A 23,210-nucleotide genomic window follows, 5' to 3' on the forward strand; every position below is an offset into this window, starting at 1 on the left:
CTATAATCCAGATTTGAAGTACACCTACTTGTAATTTTTTGTTGAATGCAACATGATAACAACAGGTTGAAAATGGACCAGAACTGATCATAAAATTTTCTTACTTTATCACCAATCAATTACTGTTCAATAGACAAACTAACCTAAAAACCATGAGATATAAACTGTTGGGTCTTTAAATTTAGAATATTGTTGCAAATTCGAGCTTGTACAGCCATACTTCTAGAGGATACAGCTTTATATCGTGGATAACTTCAAATGCACCCTTAATAAGTATTATGATCAACTATTGTTACCATTACCATTTCAGATATAAGACACGTTGTGCAGTTCTCCACATGTTGGACATGTTGGAGGGGGAAGTTCAACAATCGCAAGAGTTAATCGTTCCACCATAAACATGTATAATTTTTACATTTTATTTAGAAACATATTATATGTATAATCCAAGTAATATTTTCACATTGCTTTCCGACTGTTTCCATTCAATTACCTCATATTTATCTTCTCAATCAGAATATTAGTGAGATTCACTTGAAGCAGTCAGCACTCCTTATAAATGCTTTCAATGCTTTCTAGTCAATCAATGTCGACAGTTTGACGTGATCAACTTCACTACAGTGATCACCATTGTAGATTGAGAATCCTTATAAAATCGCATGATTAGTTTTCCACATCATTATAACTTAAGTCAATGGCCAATGATAAATAGTAATGCTTATAAAACTCTCACGTATCTCTTTTCTGTATAGGGCTACTATTTAAAGAAATAGAAAGAAAAATAGAAATCTCAGTACCCTTTATGAATTATTTAATTACCTTTTATTACTCAGTACCCTTTATGATTAAATAATTCATAAAAGGTTCTGAGATTTCTATTTTTCTTTCTAACTCTCACGTAGTTATATATCACTATAAAATACGACAATCCTGTTCTTGACAACTGAATAGTACTGTGTTTGCGATAAAATCATGAGATTGTAATAATAAACGATAAAATATGAGGAAAACTGTATCAAATTGATTCGTATTCATCCAGAATTTGTGAAGTGCCTATCATGTGAGCTTCACGTGCTCTGCGCCATGTCACACGTGTGATCTGTGATGTGAATAACATTCGTAATCAGGCCTGTTGTATTGCAGCCTTTTCACATTCCAACTCAGGTTTATATCGAATACCTTCCCACTCAATTACCATGCATTCAACTACTTCACAATAATGCAATATTCTAATGATAAATTAAATTTTTTATTCATATATTTTTGTTATTTGAGTCAAATTCAGAATGATAAATAATCACATTTTATGTGGGTGAAGTGGCGAATATATTACATAATTTGTTACCTAGGTTTGGTAATTGAATATCTAGAGCATTACATTATAATACACACTGATTAAGGACGATATAACAAGGAATCTACCACTAATAAATCCCCTAAAATCGAATTAGAATCAACAATAAGAAAGTGATATTACAAATTGGAAATAACTGATCATGAGTACCCAATTCATTCTTTATTATTTTATATGTGTGTTTTTTTCTGATTTTGCTGAGTTATGTAGATTTAAACTTCATTAGTTGAGACCATGGAGGAAAAACAGCATACATTCAACAATATTAACTCCTGTTACATTTGTTGTAATATTTGTCCAGTCACTATATATATTGGTGCATGCAATTTATATTGTAGTTCTGATTTTGAATATATTACTTGGGTACATGACAGAAGTTCAGAACCAATTTCTTCAAGCAAAATGTCCTTGTGCTAGATACAGAGTGGTCCAAAAACCTCGTATTTTCGGCTCATTTTCCAGTTTTCAGCTATTTCTACCAAATCTCGTGAACGGACAGAAAAATGTGCTCCCGACTTTTTTTAGATCATAGAATTCTGAATCTGAATAAAATGATATCATTCGGAACTTCCTATCTCCAATTAGTACTGAGTTATGATTTTTCAAAAATGAGCAAAAATTTGAAGGAAAAATAAATTTGGATGAGTTTCAGTTTTTGATCAACAATAACTTCCGATTGTTAACATTCAGATGTATAATTCAAAATCCCTCTGATCGTATTTTTGTGCTCTATAATCTGAGATCAAGGAGAGCGTCTCAAATCCATCTCGGATCACTCTGGCATATCATAGAACTGCCAAAACTGTAAATATGAGAAAAATATCTACAATTTCTTGATTTTTTTCAACAATCAAATCTCACTTTACGAACATATTTTTCCATGAATCGTTTACAGCAGATGAAAGAAAAAATGCTATTTCACATTTCAAGATCAAGTACATGATTTTTATAATGAGGGGCTACAGAGATACATAGCTTTGAATATAGAAATCGGCCATTTTTTGTGTATTGGAATATGGGCCTTAAGTACACTCAACAATAAATTTTCCATTTTTCAATCAAATTTGACTTATGATGCATTATTTTGGACCGCCTTGACGAGCCGAGAAGCATGAAATTTAATGTAGTACGATGAAATCTGAGTATTGTGTCAAAAGTTATAAGTGTTTGAAATTTTGATCCTTGAGGTGTCCTTAAGCGCGCCTCTCCACTAGGAAATACTGAAATGAAGTGCATCTAGCGGGTGATACTCATAGAACATGATCTCATGAACTTAGGTCATTGTGCGAAATAACAATGTAAGGACAATGTAGTTGGTGATGATGGTTGAAGCTGAAAATTAGGTGTTTTTCACAATACAAGGAGCATTGTTGTCAGGTGTACCTTGAAATCTATTCGAGATAAAGCGCTCTCTCTGATCTCAGATTGTAGAGCACAAAGATACACCCAGAGGAATTTTGAATTATATATCTCAATGTTAACAATCAAAAGATATTGTTGATCAAAAACTGAAATTCATCAAAATTTATTTTTCCTTCAAATTTTTACTCATTTTTGAAAAATTATAACTCAGTACTCATCAAAGATAGGGAGTTCCAATAATGATCTCTTTCCTTTCAGAATTTTATGATCTAAAAAAAAGGCAGGAGCAAATTTTTCAGTCCGATTACGAGATTAGGCAGAAATAGCTAAAAAATGGAAAATGAGCGGAAAATATGAGGTTTTTGGGCCACTCTGTATCTAGCACAAGGGAATTTTGCATGAAGAAATTGGTTCTGAACTTCCCTTTTGAACCCAAATAGTATATTGAAGAGTCAGAACTACAATATAAATTGCAAGCACACCCAATTTTTTATGTCTATATTGACTGGACTATATATCAACAGAAAATATACATGAATTGCAAAATATCATCTTGGAGTATTGCTGCGTGCAAGATTATCCCATTATGTAATCTGATACACCAATAAAACTAAGTACAAATTGTATTATGTTTCCTTCTTGGCAAGAGCATGACGAACTACCTTCTAATGTACTTGAAATACAGCACTCTACTTGAAATACAAGACAACCGTCCGCTACAATCTGTCTACTCAGTTTCCTCATATAATAGGAGAACCCTTGAATTGGTGACCTTGACAATGACAGAGAGCTTCCCTGACCTACTCAACTACCCCGGTGGGAGGGTGTAAAGGAGGGTAACTCCCACTCAATATTTCCACCCACCCCACAATACTGTACTTCACTTTCACATTTCTAACGTTCTCGCACTCACTCACGCTTAATCATTCTCTCTGTCTCTCTGAAGTTTTCTTTATTCTACCTCGACACCCATAGTATTATCTACTCTTCCGTCTCACATTTTACTTTCCTTTCCCTATTACCATAGGTAAGGATTTATTGCTTTCCAAAAAAATTTAAGCTACCCTAATTTCATGTTTTCTATACGTTTCATCACTTTCCTTGCCCTATTACCAAAGGTAAGGAAAGTATTGCTTTCCGAAAAAAATTAAGGTACCCCAATTTCTAAATTTCTATACGTTTCAAGGTCCCCTAAGTCCAAAAAAGTGGTTTTTGGGTATTGGTCTGTATGTGTGTGTGTGTGTGTGTGTGTGTGTGTGTGTGTGTGTGTGTGTGTGTGTGTGTGTGTGGTGTGTGTGTGTGTGTGTGTATGAGTGTATGTGCGTCTGTGTACACGATATCTCATCTCCCAATCAACGGAATGACTTGAAATTTGGAACGTAAGGTCCTTACAATATAAGGATCCCACACGAACAATTTCGATCAAATGCGATTTAAGATGGCGGCTAAAATGGCGAAAATGTTGTCAAAAACAGGGTTTTTCGCGATTTTCTCGAAAACGGCTTTAACGATTTTAATAAAAGTTATACCTGAAATAGTCATCGATAAGCTCTATCAACTGCCACAAGTCCCATATCTGTAAAAATTTCAGGAGCTCCGCCCCATCTATTCAAAGTTTGATTTCAGATTCTTAATTATCAAGCTTCAGATACAATTTAAAAAAAACAATTTCGAGTGGAATAGATTGAGCATGAGAATCTCTACAATTAATGTTCAGTAACATTTCCACCTACAATTAAAAATAAACTCGAAAATCTAGAAAATGTGATTATCCAATAATTGCAAACTATTGGCAACTGTTGATTCTATTAAATGATTCACTATGAAGAGATAGCAGACCTCGTGTGTCTCCAGCGTTATAACCCTGTCACCAGCTCGCTCTAATCTTTGAATAGTAGACTTGAGATGCGCGGGAACACTACCGTAGTGTTCCTTCCATAACAGCAAGGAAAGTTGTGTGAGTGCGCCACACCAGATTTTTTCATTCTTCCTCCTACATTCTCTTTACGTCTTAATTAATTCACTATTCTTGCACTATAACATTCCCCTTTACTTCTTATCTCCCCACACACACTTTCAGCTCCTCAACTCATTCCATTCTCGCTCGTACATAATTTTCATTGTCTATTGCTCCACTCATAGCTTTATCAATCCTACTCTTCTACTCTTCTTCCACTTTGATTCTCCATCTCATTCTCTTTTATTTCCTCATTCCTTTTCCGTCATGAAAATAATCAATAATACTCTCCTACTTTTGTCTCCATCATGACTAAGCCGCGCGGCTAGAGTAGTTGCTAAGGAGTTTGTAGCAATAAACTCAAAAAATTTAAATTTCTAACACATTTTGAACAATCATACAAATTGAGGATTATGAGCCAAAACAGCTGACTCACCCCCTTGTCGTTTCGTAAGAAATAATATTGTTGCCCGAGCAAAATGAGGTCCAAGATTCAAGTCGACGGTTTGGCATTTCTCTTAATGTTTAAATGTTCGAATGTTTGAATGTTTATATGTTGCGCATTTACGGCGAAACGCGGTAATAGATTTTCATGAAATTTGACAGGTATATTTCTTTTTTAATTGCGCGTCGACGTATATACAAGGTTTTTGGTAATTTTGCATTTCAAGGATAATATAAAAGGAAAAAGGAGCCTCCTTCTTACGCCAATATTAGAGTAAAAATCAGACTATAGAATATTTTTCATCATAAATCAGCTGACAAGTAATTACACAAATGTGTGGAGAAGCCAGTCTATTGCTGTATTTCCATAAGGTCTATAGGTTTCAATCAGGTACTTGTGGATGAGAATACAGCGTGAGGTCTAATGATCACAGAACTACTAGTAGAATAACATTGAAAGTGGATGAGAAGAATGTAATAACAAATCGAAAATGAGCTGTCAGTTTGATTATCAATCGCATGCAATAAAAATTAACTCAATACAAATTTTCTTGACTTTTCACTGCTTCCAAAAGAACAGCAGACAAAATATCAGAGACACTTCGAGCGAGTTCTCCAGCCAGGGGCTCACTAGTATAATATATATAGATATAGAAGAACGCTAGCGAGCTGGAATCTACATATCAACCTGACCGGTCTGTTAGTACCCTTATTCAATGAATTCTCAAAAATGGATCTTTTTCAAACCTTGATCTACATTGAATCAATCACCTCACTTCATGACTCTTTCTACTAATGTTTCTTAAATCGTGCCTTTTCAATTCGTTTTCATACTTCTTCTATTATCGATTCTCATAATTCTCCTTCTCCTATTCCATCCTCCCCTTCTCGCAACTCATAGTCCTTTCCCACCTTAACATCATAATTATAATCCATCATCAGTTTCTTTCTGTACCTTCTCATAATCATAAAACTTTTCCTTACTCTTCTTGCCAAAAAATCATCGTTCTCCTTCTTTTCTCACCACATCACACATAATAATCTTCTCAATATCCCCTCCTTCTCCTCCTACACCTTCTCCTCTTCCTTCTGCTCTTTCTACACCTTCTCCTTCACCTCCTCTTCATCCTCTTCCTCTTCCTCCTCCTCCTCCTCCTCCTCCTCCTCCTCCTCCTCCTCCTCCTCCTCCTCCTCCTCCTCCTCCTCCTCCTCCTCCTCCTTCGCCTCCTCCGATACTCTCGCCTCCTCATTTTTTTGACGTCCACTAACGTCATCATGACGTCATGCGAGCAGCTGGTTCCACAGCAATTACCAGGCAAACATAGCATTGCAATCACATGATTATTTTTGATGGTTTCAGTTGACACTCTTATCTGAGTGTTCTCTGCCAATTATTTGCTGTTCAATTTTAGCTCTCATCGTTAGTTGGTGAACTCTTGTTAACAAATTGTTGATTCAGACTCAATTATTGAAAAGATAGCAATCAGTAATCTATTATTCATACTATCTAGAACGATTCCAATCATGTTTGGAATTTATTCTCAATCAACTACATAATTTCATCCAGATTCATTCACCATCCTTGTTTTCTTTGAAGTTCGTTTCAATGACATTTGAAACCTTCTGAAACACGTATTTAAGTCCAGGTCAATTTCAATAGATTTTTTTTCTATATTTATCGAATCTTAATTCATACTAAACGACCAGTTGAAGTAACATTCAGGTACAGTTGAATTTTATTTCACAATGGCTTATCAAATAGGCCTACTTTCCGATTAGATTCTGCTTATGTGGATACAGTTTAATTAAATTTTGCAATAACAAATTCAATTAATTGATTTCTCGGTTCCATTCAACGCCCCCGTTAAAGATACTACCTACTCCAATCTAGTAAAATCAATTCCATTGAGTCCTATACATTGGTTAGTTTAATTATCCAATCATTATTAACCTGATCCAGTATAAATGAACCTTATACTATCAATAGAAAATTTTTGTCATGCTCATAACGAGCTTTTATGAAAAGTAGTTTTGGCGAATGACACAAATTTCATCAAAAGTGATAGAAACCCACATAAATGAACAGAGAAAACTGGATGAAGTAGTCTCTTGAGAGATTATCTAATGATTTACTTTTCATCTGTTCAAAAATGTCCTCATTATTTATGGAACCCCACAGGAAAGTGTACAATATATTTTTGGTCCTGTTCAATCTATCTCCTGAAAAACTATAAAATTATTTATTTTTGTATTGTTAGTTCATAGTAAAATCTGTTGACTCCAAGAAGTGATGAAAAACACTTCAAGGATGACACGGAATGTTCCCACTGAGTTGTGAACATCTCCTGCCAAGTAACACGAGTGGAAAATCACTTGGGTGGTGTTAAAAATCAGAAACGTTCAACAAAGCAAATTTCAAACTAAAGATGAATTAAAAGTGAAACAGGTGACGAAAACACGGTAGTTAGAAGAAGAATCTATCTTCTTCAATATACCGTTGCGGAAACGTGTGGCAAAGAAGAATTCAGAGTGACGCGGAATTCAAAGTAAAGAATATTGAGTTCACTCCATACCGTCAGCATTGGTTGAATGGGAGGCATTAATGTTATATTATGAGGAGTGCTGATCTTTTTGAGTTAATTTCAGCCGGGAAATGTTTGAAGAATCAAGTTGGTAGAAGTCAACAGTCACATTTAAGTGCTCAAGTCGAGTTCTTCCTACATACACGTGACACATTAACGACCTGTTTGATGGGTCATGGCTCATGGCTCAACACACAGGTGCTCCGGCTTGTCGCAAACTAACTGTAAGCCAATTACTTATCTGAGTCGCCTGCTATTTTTCTTTCTACAAAGGTAAATACTGTATCTCTGACACTAACACTTTCTCAGAAATGTCACACTAACTCGCTTGCTCACAGCCAATACACAGTCACACACTTGCACACTCAACTACGAAACTGACTCAAAAGCTCTCGCACGGTCTTATCAATAGCATTTGCTCACTAACAAACAAAGTGATATACTGTCGCACCGACTCACTTGTGTGCACACTGTCAAGTTTTACTGACTCACACAGTCTTTCAGTCATAACTTTCACTCACTTATTCCTAGATCCGTTAATCCCAACCCGAAATATTGAACTACAATTATTCTTCCTCCAAAGTAAAAGTAAAAGCAGCAGTCCATTTGAATGATGATTCACTATCACTGACTATTCACATAAAAAACTTCATTTTCACTTTTCTCAATAAGCTTCTCACTTGGTAAGAATTTTCACTTACTATACATGTCCGGGTTTCAGTGATCATATTCTTATCATGACTTCCATTCCATAGTTATTCGGTCGGACTGAGTGGAATGGGCATATTGTTCCAATAATCAGGTATGAACGAACAATGCAAGAACTAAAAAACTTGTAGTAAGACCTAAATCCCTTATCACAGCATGAAACTATAAAAACTGTAATTCTGCTCGATACATGAAAGCAAAACAGTTTTAGATAGCTCATGCCAAATGCCGAAGGATGATATCTGAGTGGTAAAAGTTGAATTTAACTATGCTACTTACATGAATAATAAAATAGACCTTTCCAACAGTTTAAATTATATCATGATAAAGATCTAGTATTCATCATGATACTGATTTGAATATAGCCTATGATCTAGACAAGGGAATCACCCAATCATTATTGTCATATGGAGCCTAATTCTTACTATGCAAATGAAAAAGGATATCATTTGCATAGTAAGGAATAGGCTCCATATGACAATAATGATTCCCTTGTCTAGATCATATATTCAAATCAGTATCATGATGAATACTAAATCTTTATCATGATATAATTTAAACTGTTGGAAAGGTCTATTTTATTATTTATGTAAGTAGCATAGTTATATTCAACTTTTTCCACTCAGATATCAAGATCTCCCTCAGACCAGGCAACACAACCTGATCTGAACGATCATCGATGACCAAATCAGAATCATAAGATTCCAATCAGATCTGCCTCACGCTCAGAACTTGATACGAGTTTCTCATCGTGGTAGAAGGGAACTCAAAATTTGAGATTTAGATGAGAAATACATACTATAGAAAAGATCCTGTCAAGTATGATTTCGATTTCACCATTCCAACGGCCAACTATATATACCACCCAACACACAAAACTCAAACGAGAGTTGATGGTAAACGGTGAACGGTGGTGCTATCTGTAGTTTAGTGGCGGTACTGGGAACCTGAGCTTTCTTCAGGTAACTTCATAGGCAGGGGTGCCCAGCCCCCCCAAGGGCAATGGTGCAAGCCCCCCCCCCCAATCCAAGTGTAATGCCCCCCCAAAGTATACCAATTCCCAACCCTTTAGTTTTTTGCATTAGTCAGTGTATGACAATAAAATTCACATCTTACATTCTAATCTTCCAAAGGGCATTATTTACCTTTGTTCTTGTGAGGAATTCTTTCTGTTTTCATAATATTGTAAAAATATATACCATCGTTTCTTATCTCTTTTAAAATAGAAATAAAGAATCTTTTTGATATTATTTTTGAGACTAGCAGTGCACCCGTTCTTGTTCGGGAGGAATAAAAAGTACTACATTACATCAGGAAAAACTACATGACAAAAATTTTAATAGGATATTAAAAGATAAGTAAGGGAGGCTTTGCTTTTCAAATGTAAAGGTTACTTATAAAAAGTCGAATAATAATATCATCGATATTCTTTTATTGGAAAAGAATATTGCATAGAAATTTTGGTGAACATTCATAAAATTTTGGAACGATTTTATTCATACAATATATAATGTCGGCAAATTCAGGTATTCTAAATCCTATACTATTAAACGAGAAATTTCTGTTTAGATGTTTTGATGTTTGGATGTTTATATATTTGTATTTCACCGGATCTCGAAAACGGCTCTAATGATTCTCACGAAATTCAGAACATATAGTATGTTTATAATATAAAAATTCGATTGCACTAGTTCTCATCCCTGGGGAAACTCGCTGAAGGACATTAAAAGAATTTATTCATCCTTGGAACAGCTGATAATTTCGTCGTCTGTTGATGATGGAAGTGAGTGAGCGAGTGCATGTGTGTGGGACTCAGACAAAATTATGACTCAGCTGTTGAACTTTTGTACCTAATTCAATCAGGTACTTAGTGGCAGTTGTACAAAAGCCGGTTAAATTTTAATCCTGATTAATTCCAGTAGAACCAATCAGATAAGCTATCTTTTTGAGATGGTCTTCTCTGATTTGGTTCTCGTGAAATTAATCAGGATTAATTTAACATGCTTTTGTGAGAGAAATTTTTGCATTCCTCTGCGAATTAATCTCAATCCACTGTGATTAGATAGAACCTTTCTATATGAACTATGAATATTTATTATAATTTCTTCTTTCTTAATAATTTTTATATGCTTTTGTAGGTACCCCAGAGCGGAGCTCGGTGCCCTGATATTTATCATAAATTGGAACAGGTTGTCACTGATGTTGTGTTGTTGGTAGTATTTACTTTTTAACATTACAGGAGTAAATAATAACACAAGTCGAACAAAATGTATCTTCAAATGGTTTGGTTTTTGGAATAAAGATATCATCTGAACAAGTACATTTTGTAAATTCTATCTATTCATACCAAATATCGGGGCACCAAGCTTTGCTCGTTATTTATTCATTGATAAACAGAACTCAATTCTTTGAAATGATTGGGGAAGGACTAACAGGCACAGCCCAGAACTGTTTCTTCCTCGAATTTTGATTTATTCACTATAAAATTTATAGTTGGAATATTTAATATTCCAAAAAGTAGGTTATGTTTCATAGACTTGAATCCAAGTGAAATTTTCAGTCCAAATATTTGAAAACATAAAAGTTCTAATTTAGATTGTTTACATACCAAATAATTGAATAACAAAATAACACTCACTAATCACTGTAAAATAATGATTAACTTTTAATATTATGATATATACCATCTCATGTCAACGAATCAGATTACTGTATTTTGATCGAGTCAATTAAAATTTCTAGATTTCTCGCGAGATACGATGAGCTAATTGATTACACAGCTGATCTCCCACACAGGCACACGCATCTTCTGTTATCGACAGACGACGAAATCATCATCTGTTTTTCCAAGGATGAATTATCCTTTTCATGTCCTTCAGGGAGTTTTCTCAGGGATGAGACCTAGTGCAATCGAATTTTGATATCATAAACCTACTATATTCCGAATTTCGTGAAAATCGTTAGAGCCGTTTCCGATATCCGTTGAACATAAATAACCATATAACCAGATAGCCAGCTATAAAAATACAAACAGATATACAGAAATTGCTCGCTTAATATAACAAGGCTTAATATAATTATCGCTTAAGTTGGATAACAACTTATAGTCCAGTCAAATGGTTGTTTTTCAGGAAACAGCCCCGAAAGAATTTTTTTGGATGGTTCTATCTGTATTTTGGGGCGCTAAGTTCTAATCTGAAATTTGCTCACACGCCAGAGGGTGACTTCACCCCCAAAATTTTGGACTTTTTTTAAGTTTTCCATTTAATCTCGAGAACCTTGAATTTATCGAGATAAAGCATTCTCTATATAATATTAAAAGATAATAAAATTTTATTTCCAGTGAATTGACTGGTCGCGCAGGACTACTTTTTGGATTTTTTATCTGAAGTGTTCCACAAGATACACAACTTTGAATGTGCGAGAAATTTGTGATATTTCTCCCATTTTCACAGTCTCGCATATGCAACGTTGCGTATCTTGTGGAACACTTCAGATAAAAAATCCAGAAAGTAGTTGAGGTTGTGATGAATTTTCTCCTCTTTTCACTCCCATGTTTCACTCTTTTACTTCTGTTTTCAATGCCGTTAAAAAGTTACAGCCAATTGAATGATGATCTTTATTTTCTCATTTTTCTTGCGATTTTACTGTTATTAAAGAGTCTCTAAAATGAGTACAATACATGATAGGTTGCGATTGGTATTAAATGAGAGAAAATTTCATGCTCTATAATCTGAGTTGCCATAAATTGATCTTGCATCACTCTTTATATCGAAGAGCTGTCGAGACTGTAGAAATGAGAAAAATATCGAAAGTTTCTTGATTTTTTTAATTAAACGTATCTTACTTCACGATTATATTTTTACAAAAATCATTCATCTCAAATAAAAGAGGAGATTCTTTTAGTTTGCGATGTTGTTTATAATAATTGCATTCTCATTTCAGATACATTAATATCATCATAAAACGCCTTCGAAATAAAAATAATTATTAGATTAAAATGTACATTACAATTTAACTTATCATTGTGCTTTTAAGAAAATTAGGTTGCAACAGCAAGGAAACTCAAACACAGGACCATTAAAAATTAAAATTGAGCAAAGGAAATCAGAATAATAGTGGATGATGAAGTTATAATTTATTTTTTTCAAAGACTTGCCTTCAAACTCATAGGCTTAAAATTACTAAAATTCCTGCATACAACATATTATTATCAATTGTATTTTTTATGCTTTATATTGAGTTACACTTTGCAGAATATAACATTGTAAAGGTGGGAAAAAGTATTAAAATTAACTACATTAGGATATCTCTATTTAATACCTTGATTTTTTAGCCATGATTCAAAATGTTGACATGAAATATAAAAAAATCATGCCCCCCCCAAAATGTTGATGGCGCAAATTGTGCCATGCCCCCCCCCCCTTGTGGGCACCCCTGTTCATAGGTGTCACAGTTTTTTAATGCAAGTTTCTAGTGCAGAACAGGTTCACAGTTATAGATATAGATAGACAAAGGTAGACAGTATAAAACAGGATGTAAAGATATAAAGGTAGACAGTTATAGATGTGTGAAACAGTCAATGCTTTCATATAATATATATTATACATATTATATACATATATATATATATACTCGACAAATAAAAAACTCCCTATCCACAGGCACAGGAAACTAGTGGATGCTATAAAAAGATTAATTCAACTGCATTACATTCTATCTCACAACTCACTCACAGATTGATACTACATCAATTCATCTACTAACAGACTGATACGTCTCATAGCTCATACTCACACTCCCTACCTCACTATCTTACTCACACGTGCAAGAGTGAGAGCGTTGAACCTCACTTAAATCAATCCACGTGCTCAGATGCAATTAGAGGTTCTCGAGCAGAGATCGTGGAAAACGAAAATGCAGTTGAAAATCTCGAGATTTATTTGCTCTTCCTTCTCGGTATGCTTTTGATTGACTACTTCAATAGAAGAGATCGCTTTACTTGTTACATTGTTACTTGTATTGAATTGAAGTCCACTAGTCTTTTGTGGTCTACGTTGTTTATGCTTTTCAATTCAGTTCTCCTTTTTTACTAACGTATTTCATAAAACTTTGAAGTGAAAAACACTCACATTCTTTGATGTGACGTTTTGTGCTGGTATTGCACAGGGTGAGATTTGATCGAAGTGGGGGTGGAGGGGAGTTTTGGCGGTTAATGGAGGAGGATTTAAATGAGTTTGTCAAACAGGGTGTGGGAGGAAAAGTTGATTTGATCATTCAGATAGATAGATAGATAAATGACTTTTATTTACACTTTACAATAAAAGTGATGTGGGCGAAATTGAGGCAATAGAAGCCCCCTCTTCCATTTAACCCACGATGATGAGTAACATAAAAATAATAATATACATTACAATTTGAAATTAAATGATAATTAAAAATTATAAGGAAACTACTAAATCAATTTGCTACAAATTGAATAAATTAAGAGGAAAAAAAAGAGAAAACTAAAAGCAAGAAATCTTAATAGTGAATAAATCTCACTCACACAAAACATTCACACACACACACACAACACACACACACACACACACACACACACACACACACACACACACCCACACTTACACTCACACCTCTAAAGAACATAGAGTAAAACCGCCTAGTTAAGCCCTCCCCCCCTGATCCACGCCACGACAGCCGCACTGAACCGGCGTTCACTGTCAAGCAGCCTAATATGAGCTGGCAGTGAATTCCATAATCTAATCGCACTAACATGGAATGACTTATTATATAGCTCAGTTCTGTGAATAGGAATGGACAATGAGCAAGCTCCATGACGCGTCCCACCCCTGCCAACATCACCCATGAAGCGAAACCCTTCTGCCAAGTAATTGGGAGACCGAGATTTCAAGAGTTTGAAGAGGAACATGAGTGCATGGAGACTCCTGTACTCGTGCAGTCTTAGAAGTTTGAGCTGTCCAAAAAGTATTGAGTAATATGTTCGTCACGTCGTAAACCAAAGATGAAGCGCACACAGTAATTCTGAGCGCGCTGCAATCTCTGAGTAAGTTGAACAGTCATGTCCATAGTCACTAAGTCACAGTAGAAAAAAAGGGGAATATCAATGTTTTAACTAACATGATTTAAGTAGGAAAAGGTAAAAGGTGTCCAATCCTTTTCAAAGAGTTAATCCCAGCTACAACTTTGTTACTGGTCGAGTTTACATGGTCTGTCCAGTCGAGAGTATTTGTAAAAGTCAAACCAAGATTCTTCACCCTGGTGCTGTAGTCAAGTTGAACATTGTTTATTCTTATGTGGGGTAAGTCATTAAGGCTTAGTCTAGTCAAGAGTCTTGAGTGACCTACAACCATGACCTGCGATTTGCTCTCATTAATTTTTAAACCATTATTCTCCGTCCAGGTGATCACACGGGCAAGGTCATGGTTCATGTCACTCACAGCTGTCGCCGCATCACCAAGCTTGAAATGCTTATACAGCTGCAAGTCGTCAGCATACAAGTGATGCTCTGTAGTATTTAATACATGAGTCAAGTTGTCAATGTATGCACTGAATAGCAGAGGACCCAAGATTGAACCCTGAGGGACACCTCGTCCCACTGGTCGCCAGCGCGAAGAGGAACCCCCAAGTCTCACACACTGACGTCTATTCTGCAAGTAGGACCGCACCCATGCCACCGTCGAACGAGAGAAACCCATACCCTCCAGTCTGTACAATAGGATGGGATGGAACACACAGTCAAAGGCCTTGCTGAAATCAACAAGGACAATGAGTGTGAGCTCCCTGCCATCCATTGTTCTGCGAACGTCATCAGCCACCTTGAGAAGAGCAGAATTTCTGCTGTGACCAGACCTGAATCCTGACTGGAAGTCACTAATAAGCCCCCTACTGCAAATAAATTCACTCATCTGTTTGTGGACAATCACCTCTAGTACTTTGGAGAGCACAGATAATAAGCTGATGGGTCTGTAGTCTGAAAGGGAGGACGGGTTGGGAGTTTTGTTTAAGGGTATGACTATAGATGACTTCCAATTTTCAGGAAAAACGGAAGTCATGAGAGATGTATTTATGATGTGGGTGATGAAGGGAAGTATCAGGGGAAGCATAATTTTTATGAATTTCAATGGTAGATCATCAGCCCCAATAGCATTGCTCTTTATTTTCAGTATAGCAGCCAAAACGTCACTTGCTGAGACACCTGAAAAGTAGAATGGCTCTCCAGTTACTTGAGCTGGCAAAGAGTTGATGTAGTCATGGGCACGATCCAAGCCAACAGGTATGTCAGTAAAAAAGTTGTTGAGATCGTCCAGTGAGTGAGACACAACAGGCCCGCCCCTTTCTCCACCAACTCCAACAGACCTGAGTCTACGCCACTTACAAGCAGATGAACCAGCAGAGTAGATCAGATTTTGGAAATATCTGGATTTGGCGTTTCTGATGGTCTGCTTGCACAAATTTCTCATTCGCTTGTAGCTATTGATATCCACAGAGCTCTTTGTGCGTCATGCAACTCTACTACACCGATCGCGCTCGGCCATCATCTGATCATCCACACATTCCTGATGCCCACTCTAGCTGCCACTTCACGGAAGTGAGCATATCGTCGTCTCGTGAGGTCCTCTCTTATAGTGATATCAGAACCCTTGAGTTGCCTCCTCGCCGATAACACCGAACGCCGAGTCTGGTAGCTCACGAACTTGACGATGACAGCTCTCGGTCTCGCCTGAGTCGCTCCAGTACCAGGAAGACGTCCCACTCTGTGGCAGCGGTCGATCTGAGCTGCATCCACCGCGATTTTCAATCCGTCACTACACAGCTTGGTGACAATCTCGGTGAGATTTTCTCCATTCACCTCCAGAATGCCAAATATTTGTACATTATTGCGACGTTGGTATTGTTCTTGAGAGTCCAACTTAAGCTCATACAATTCGGTACGAGATGCTGCCTTTTTTGTAATGTCGCGAATTTCAGCCTCCAATGAATAGATTTTTTTCTCCATAGCCGATAAACGCGGTTCATACTCACTCTGGATGCGCGCTCTTATCAGCTCATCGAGATTATCATTCAGCTTTAACACAACACGGTCGACAATACTATCAAGGAACTTGTTATCTGACAAGAGTTCGGCTACAAACTCCTTGAGCATGCCTTTATCAGCCGGCCACCCCTCCCCCTTGGTCGATGACGAGGATGATGCTGACGACGGGCGATCGCTCGATGCCGAACCCTTATCGCCGCCGGTTGCGACCTTGGCTAGCTTGCTCCTTAGCACTGCTGGCGAAGATTTAGGCATGATCAAAATTAAATTTATTTAAATCACAGTAACCACTCAAGATGAGAACTTGAAACTTGTGATGATTGAAGATGATCACACACAGCACGAGTCAGCCAAAAATTAGAACTCAACTAACACAAGAACATGCAGAACTCGAGAAACAAACAGGAGCCAAAATGAACAACGTCAGGCCGTTAGCATTCTTATCTCGAGTCAGTTAGAATATTGTTTGGCTGTTGTTTGATGTACTTGTATATTTCAAACTGTTCAAGTACTTTAATTTTGAGTATTTCGAGTTGTTGAGTTGTTGTTGTTGTTTATGTTTCCTTTTTTAAAATCATTTTCAAATGGAAAAACTGATAAAACTGAATCTCTTAAACTTTCATGAGAGGAATGCTTTGGGTATGAAAATCAATGCAGACTGTAATATTACATTTTTTCTCGATTGGAATCGAATCTTCAATTCGAGATCTATGAAACTTTATAGTAAATATCAGAGTCATCGATATACGGACAAACTTTTTGACTGAGAATTTTTTATTGTAAATGATTGTTGCATTGTGCCATGGTGTCACCGAGGCTGGGTTGACAGAATTAATAGATAAATGGTTTATTTAAATCGAGATGATATATAAAAATTTAAAATAATAGTTTCAAAATAAAGTTTTATTGAGAACAAATATGAAATGTGAATTCTAAACTTGTAATTTATAATTTTGTTGTTGACGTGTCATGAAGTCATCACTGATTTTGAGATGTGGTTTTTTGTTCGAACGACGAAGCTTCCTTGTAGCTTGGCTTTTCCTGTTCTTCTCTCTGAAACATGGCTGGCTGGTGTGTGTTGTAATTTTGTGCTCTCTAAATAATTTTCTGTTTAAGTGATGTCACGACTAGCTCAATATTTCCTTGGAAAATCATGATTATGGAGAGGAAAATGGAAATTAAAAAAGAAAAACTAGCCTCACCAAACACATTAGTGGAAATCTTGGAAAATCTTTATCAATAACGCAATTCCGAAAGAAATTAATTATCACTCTATAAAAACAAACTATCTGGATTATTATTTGAGAGCTTAGTTATATTTTACTAATTTATTTTAGCAAATATTCAAAGTAAAGTAGTTCAAGGTAGAGGAAGCCTAACCTCCAACACTTGCATACCATTACGGAAAAGTAATTAATCATTGTAAAACTTCTATTTCTATATTAACAGAAGTTGCAGAGCACTATTTTGTAATGAGATCAAGCTCATAAATCTCACTTTTTAACATCTTAAATATCTTAAATTGATCTAAAAAACTTTGAAGACCACGTGAAAAATCACAATTTTCAAACACTTATATTTCTATAAATACAGAAATTCTTACAAAACAAATTACCACACATGAAAGAAGGAATTTTGATGTACATTACCTGTAAATTTCAAATTCCTAAGCTCCAAAAAAGTGTATTTGTAGTTTTTTGTGTTCGAGACATGTTGAGTGGAGCTTGACTCAAGCAGCCTGCACATCCTTTTGTTTAAATAAAATAAGAATCTACTCTCTGTTAGTTTCTGTGGGAATAGTTTAATCTAACTTAAAATTTGAAATAGTGAACTGAATTATTGTGATGGAGATTCAAAACTTAAAATGTTTATGAACTCCAAAAGTTAGTCAAAATGGCGGCACACTATAAATACCTGTGGAGACGTCAGCTTGAGACAGTCAGCAGCCAAATTTCCGAATCTCCAGACCATTCATGTTATAAGTGTTTTCTGTGTGCCAATGTAGACAATATCCGGTGAGTCGCCTCAAAGTTATCTCAAAGTCATTTCAAAGTATTCTCAAGTTTATTCAATTTTACATCGAATTTATTATATCTAAACCATTCATGAACTTTTAAAAATTTGTTTAATGTAACTCTTTTTAACAATTCAGTTCGAGAGCGATTATAAATTTTTCTATACAGATTTAATTCTGAATCATTATAATTTTGAATTCATTCAGTTTACTCAGAAACTTTTGCAATATTTAAACTACCTACGAAGACAAGTGAATTATATAAGATGAGCTGTATAATTTTGTGCTGATAGATCACACATTGTTGAATTAATAATACGTTTAATCAATTTTCTTTTTGTCAATAGCCCAGATAATTTTTGAATTCACTCTATGTAGCTCACAGTTTATTATTTAAATTTTCAAGTTATTATAGACCGGATTAGGAGTGCTTGTTAATTTGTTGAATAACTGTTGCCCTGTCATAAATCGCACTGAAGCTGCCAAAAAACTTTGCAGTGTGCTTGGGCTGAGAGGCGAGACGGACAACGGACAACGAGCGCATCAAACAACGGTGAAGAGGACCGCTGCGTGCTGAATCGGACGGAGCCTACACGGGGACCACGACGACGCTGCATGACTGGACCAACTCCGCCGCTGAGGGCATCACCGACAACCACGGCCAAAAGACGACCTCTATGCTGAACCCGATCGCTCAAACAAACCAGGTCATATTGATAAAATATCCATAGTAAATTGAGAAATTCATAAGAACACCCTTGGAAAGAACATTCAATTAATTTCATGAAGGCTTGAAAGTGCAATAAATTATCAAACTTATTCAAAACATCCACACCCTGATTATAAAATTGAATTAAAACGTTGATCAGAATCTCTAAAAGGAATTTTTTATTTCATAGATTATAAGTGACTCTATGAGAGGCTATCTTCTTGGCTCGAAAATTCTTCATCTATGACCTACAAACGTGGGCCATTTCTGACACATGGCGCCCAACTAGTGTTGCATTAAGTTTGATTAATAATTGCACAAGCCAATATTAGATCTTTTTCAATTTCACCAAATTAATTTATTTACAACAATTTTTGAGGCGACTCATTTGCGCTCAGTTTAGTCACAATCCATATATGATTTATCAATACGGGAGATCAAAGATCAATGTCATAATAATTTTTGACTCAAATATTCAAAGAAATTCTCAAATTATCAGAATTCATAAGCATATTGAATTTGTCTATTCCCACAGAAACAGTTTGTCTAAGATTTCTCGTATTATTTTGTGTTTGATGTTTATTTTGCACGTTTGGAGATTCTCATAGGAATGTAATTTGGCTGCATGAATTTTTGTGTTTGAAATTTTATGTTTGAAATTTTCCAAGATAAATTCTTTCAGTTATCGTAATTGTTGCTATTAGTGCCCTAAAATTGATTTTAGTTTTGATAATAATATTACCTGGAGTTTATAGAATAGGAAAGGTTAATCTAAAAAGATGGCTAATAATAATAATGCCGAATCCGAATCTCAAGATAGATTACCAAACAATGAATTCAGTAGAGAAAGTTTGGCCCTCTTATCATCAACACAAGTTGAAGGAAACAAATCCGAATCTAGTGAAACTCATTTTTCTCCCACTTCAATAAGAAATTCTGCTAGTTCTCCTCAAGCTAGTAATAAAGACGATAATGAAGTTACTTTAAAAAGTCTAGCCGAATCAATGAAGAGTCTTTTTGCTATGCAGCTTAGTCATAGGAATTTAACTGAAGAGATTAAAAATAGTACTCAACAAGTAACAGCTCAGTTCTCAGCTAAGGTTGAAGAGCATTCCGAGAAAATTTCAGAGAATAGACAAGCAATCATAGAGATAAATGACAAGATAAGTCAGATTAAAGAACAGGAAATGGTAAACGTTCGCGTTCATTTACAAAGTCAGATTAACGAAACACATGCCGAAATTACTAAAATAAAAGAAACCTGTCTTATCAATGAACTAGTGAAGGAAAAATCACCTAATGGATATGAGGTATGTGGTGCATCCAATCTGTTAGCAAATCTAGGTCAATTCGATAATACCCCGAAAACCCCGCAACCAAAAGAATTCATGAATCAAATCATAGCTATAAATGAACTTCAAACAATACCATGGAAAATCTGGCGTCTACAGCTTGTGGCTCAGCATCTCAGAGGTGAAGCTCTAACATTCTTTAGAAGTCGTATGGAGGATTTTAATAATTTGGGTGACTTCACTAAGGCATTCCTAGACCGATTCTGGTCCTTATCAAAACAACAAACTGTTTTAAACAAGATAATAACATGCAGTTTCAATAGTAGAACAGATACATATAGCGATTTTGCAGCAGAAATAAAATATTTCAACTCTTTATTAGATAACCCACTTTCCGAAATTAATTTGGTTCAGATAATAACACAGAAATTCCCTTACAACGTTCAGCTAGCACTCTCTTGTCCTCAAATCAATAATCTGCGTGACTTGGAAGATTGTCTGAATAGAATTCAGACAATAAACGACAACAACCCACGAGTCAATCACAAAAGACTCGACGCAACCAACAACGACGAGCGGCTATCAGCAGGCATCAGAGAAGCAGACAGCACGTATCCTGAGAGTCGCAGATGGGAGCCTCGTAGATGGGAGCCTAGTGGATGGGAGCCTCGTAGATTGGAGCCTAGCAGGCAGGAAGCAGGCCGAAGGACGTATGAAGGAGGAGACGGACCGCGACAGCAACAGCAACAGCCGCGACAGCCGGACCAGCGCCAGCAGCAGCAGAATCAGAGACCGCAGGAACAACGCCAACAACACCGCGACAATCAACGCAGATTTCACGAGAGTCAGCATGTGAGAGATGGAGGTTCCCACGCCAACAAGCAGACACACTCGCCAAACCCGCCACAGAGCCCGAAGCCGAGTGATGCGCGACCGAGCCACCCTCACAGCAGCGACCCCAGCAACAACAATCCATGTAGCAAGAATTCAAATTCAGGGACACCAATGAAAAATATCTGACAACTAAAGGAAAGGATAGTACCGATAGAAGAAGAAACAATCGAGAGAATTACGCCGAAATCGAGTGCTATCCTTCAACCAGACGCAAATGTGGGAGATAACATAAACAATAATTATGATGATTCGGAGATGTCTGAAACTTGTACTAAGGATTACGAAATTAATCAAATGAAATTATTCAGGCCTAGTAAGCTGTATAGTACTTATAATGAAAGAGAGATAAGTGGGAGTAATCGGAAGAAAGAAAAAACCGAAGGTATAATGAATGTAGATCGTGTGAATAATGTCGATTGTGTAGGGATTGTTGATTGTATTAAGGAAATAGAATTTAGAAAACAAAACAGTGATGAGGAGTCTGAAGCAAAGAAGAGGAAACACACTCGTTTTAAAGAAAATACTCCAAATAGAGTACGGGAAAGAGAATACATTTTTCATGAAAAGAACAACAATCACACATCACACGCGAGATACCGATGTTCGCGTATAAGAAATCGAAAACGTACGCGCTTCAAAAAGCATTGTGAACAGGCGGATTGCTCAAATGAAACTACTGGCAATGGAAAAGAAATTGAAACAGACCGTAATACTTTATCGGAAATAACGGCTTTTGGAAAGAGACCACTGCGAAACAGAGATAGCCTACCCTTGATTAACGAAACTGATAAACAGGCCTACTACGAAAGAAGAAATAATTTTGAACCTATTTCGAATGATAACGAAACCGCTACTAGCTCCAAACTACTAAATAAATCAATCAGATATTTCCCAGAGGACGAAAGTTCCACCCCCATGAAATTAAGAACCATATTCAGAGACGAGATAATCGCTGATTTATTAGAAGAAGATACAGGACATGAAGAAAACGAATTAAAACAATTTCAAGAATTTATCGAGTGTAATCTGTACGGTAAGAAAGTGCAAGCATTGATAGACACTGGTGCACAATGCAGTATTATTCAAGCTGATCTATTCTCCAGTATAGAGTCAAAGCAGAGAATTGAAACCCTACCGCTTAGTTCGACCTATATTCAAGGAATAAATCCGAGTCGCCGAGTAAAAATTCAAAAACAATGCCTGCTAGAAATACCGATGTTAAATAATGTAGTACTCTCTCACACATTCCTCGTTTATCCAGCATCCTGTCCAGATCTTATCATTGGCGTTGATTTTTTGAAATACTACCAAGCTATCATTGATTTGACCAATATGACACTATCCATTCGCCAAGGAAGAGAGGGAGCTATGCTAACCACTCCACTCATTTTAGAAGCGCAACACGTAGATACTCCTAAAATAAGAGTGATCGAACAAGGACCAAGTGATAGGCCTACACACATGCGTGAAGAAGGAGACGACGATTTCGTGAGATTGGACACTGAACAATGGCAATGTAGAGAGTCTGATGAAACCAAGGATAAACAATTATTCGAAGCATTATTAAATGACATTCGCTATAGTGATGAGTATCCAGAAGAGGGAAAAACTGAAATAATTGAACTATTACGCGAGCATGAGGACGTATTCTCGGAAACACCAGGTCGTGCAACCCATTTTAAATGTCAACTTAACGTTAAACCACATAAAGCATACTACAAGAAGAATTATTCAATACCCTTCACATTACGAAATGCAGCACAGATTGAAATAGATCGTATGGAGAGATTAGGAGTTGTAGAACCTTCTTTTTCACCTTACAGTTTACCCATAGT

The 23,210-nt window shown here is 36.2% G+C and overlaps 1 protein-coding gene and 1 non-coding gene across 3 annotated transcripts in view; both read right to left on the reverse strand.

The window, feature by feature from the left end:
- LOC111064192 (gonadotropin-releasing hormone II receptor) overlaps positions 1-23,210 on the reverse strand; it is a 231,142-nt gene that overhangs the window by 54,967 nt on the left and 152,965 nt on the right. The gene's annotated exons all lie outside the window — the stretch shown is intronic.
- LOC120353450 lies at positions 9,025-9,236 on the reverse strand. The gene has a single exon (XR_005572409.1). It is a non-coding gene; the product is annotated as a small nucleolar RNA U3 (small nucleolar RNA).

This window comes from Nilaparvata lugens, chromosome 10 (assembly GCF_014356525.2).
Source record: "Nilaparvata lugens isolate BPH chromosome 10, ASM1435652v1, whole genome shotgun sequence".
Taxonomy (NCBI): Eukaryota; Metazoa; Arthropoda; class Insecta; order Hemiptera; family Delphacidae; genus Nilaparvata; species Nilaparvata lugens.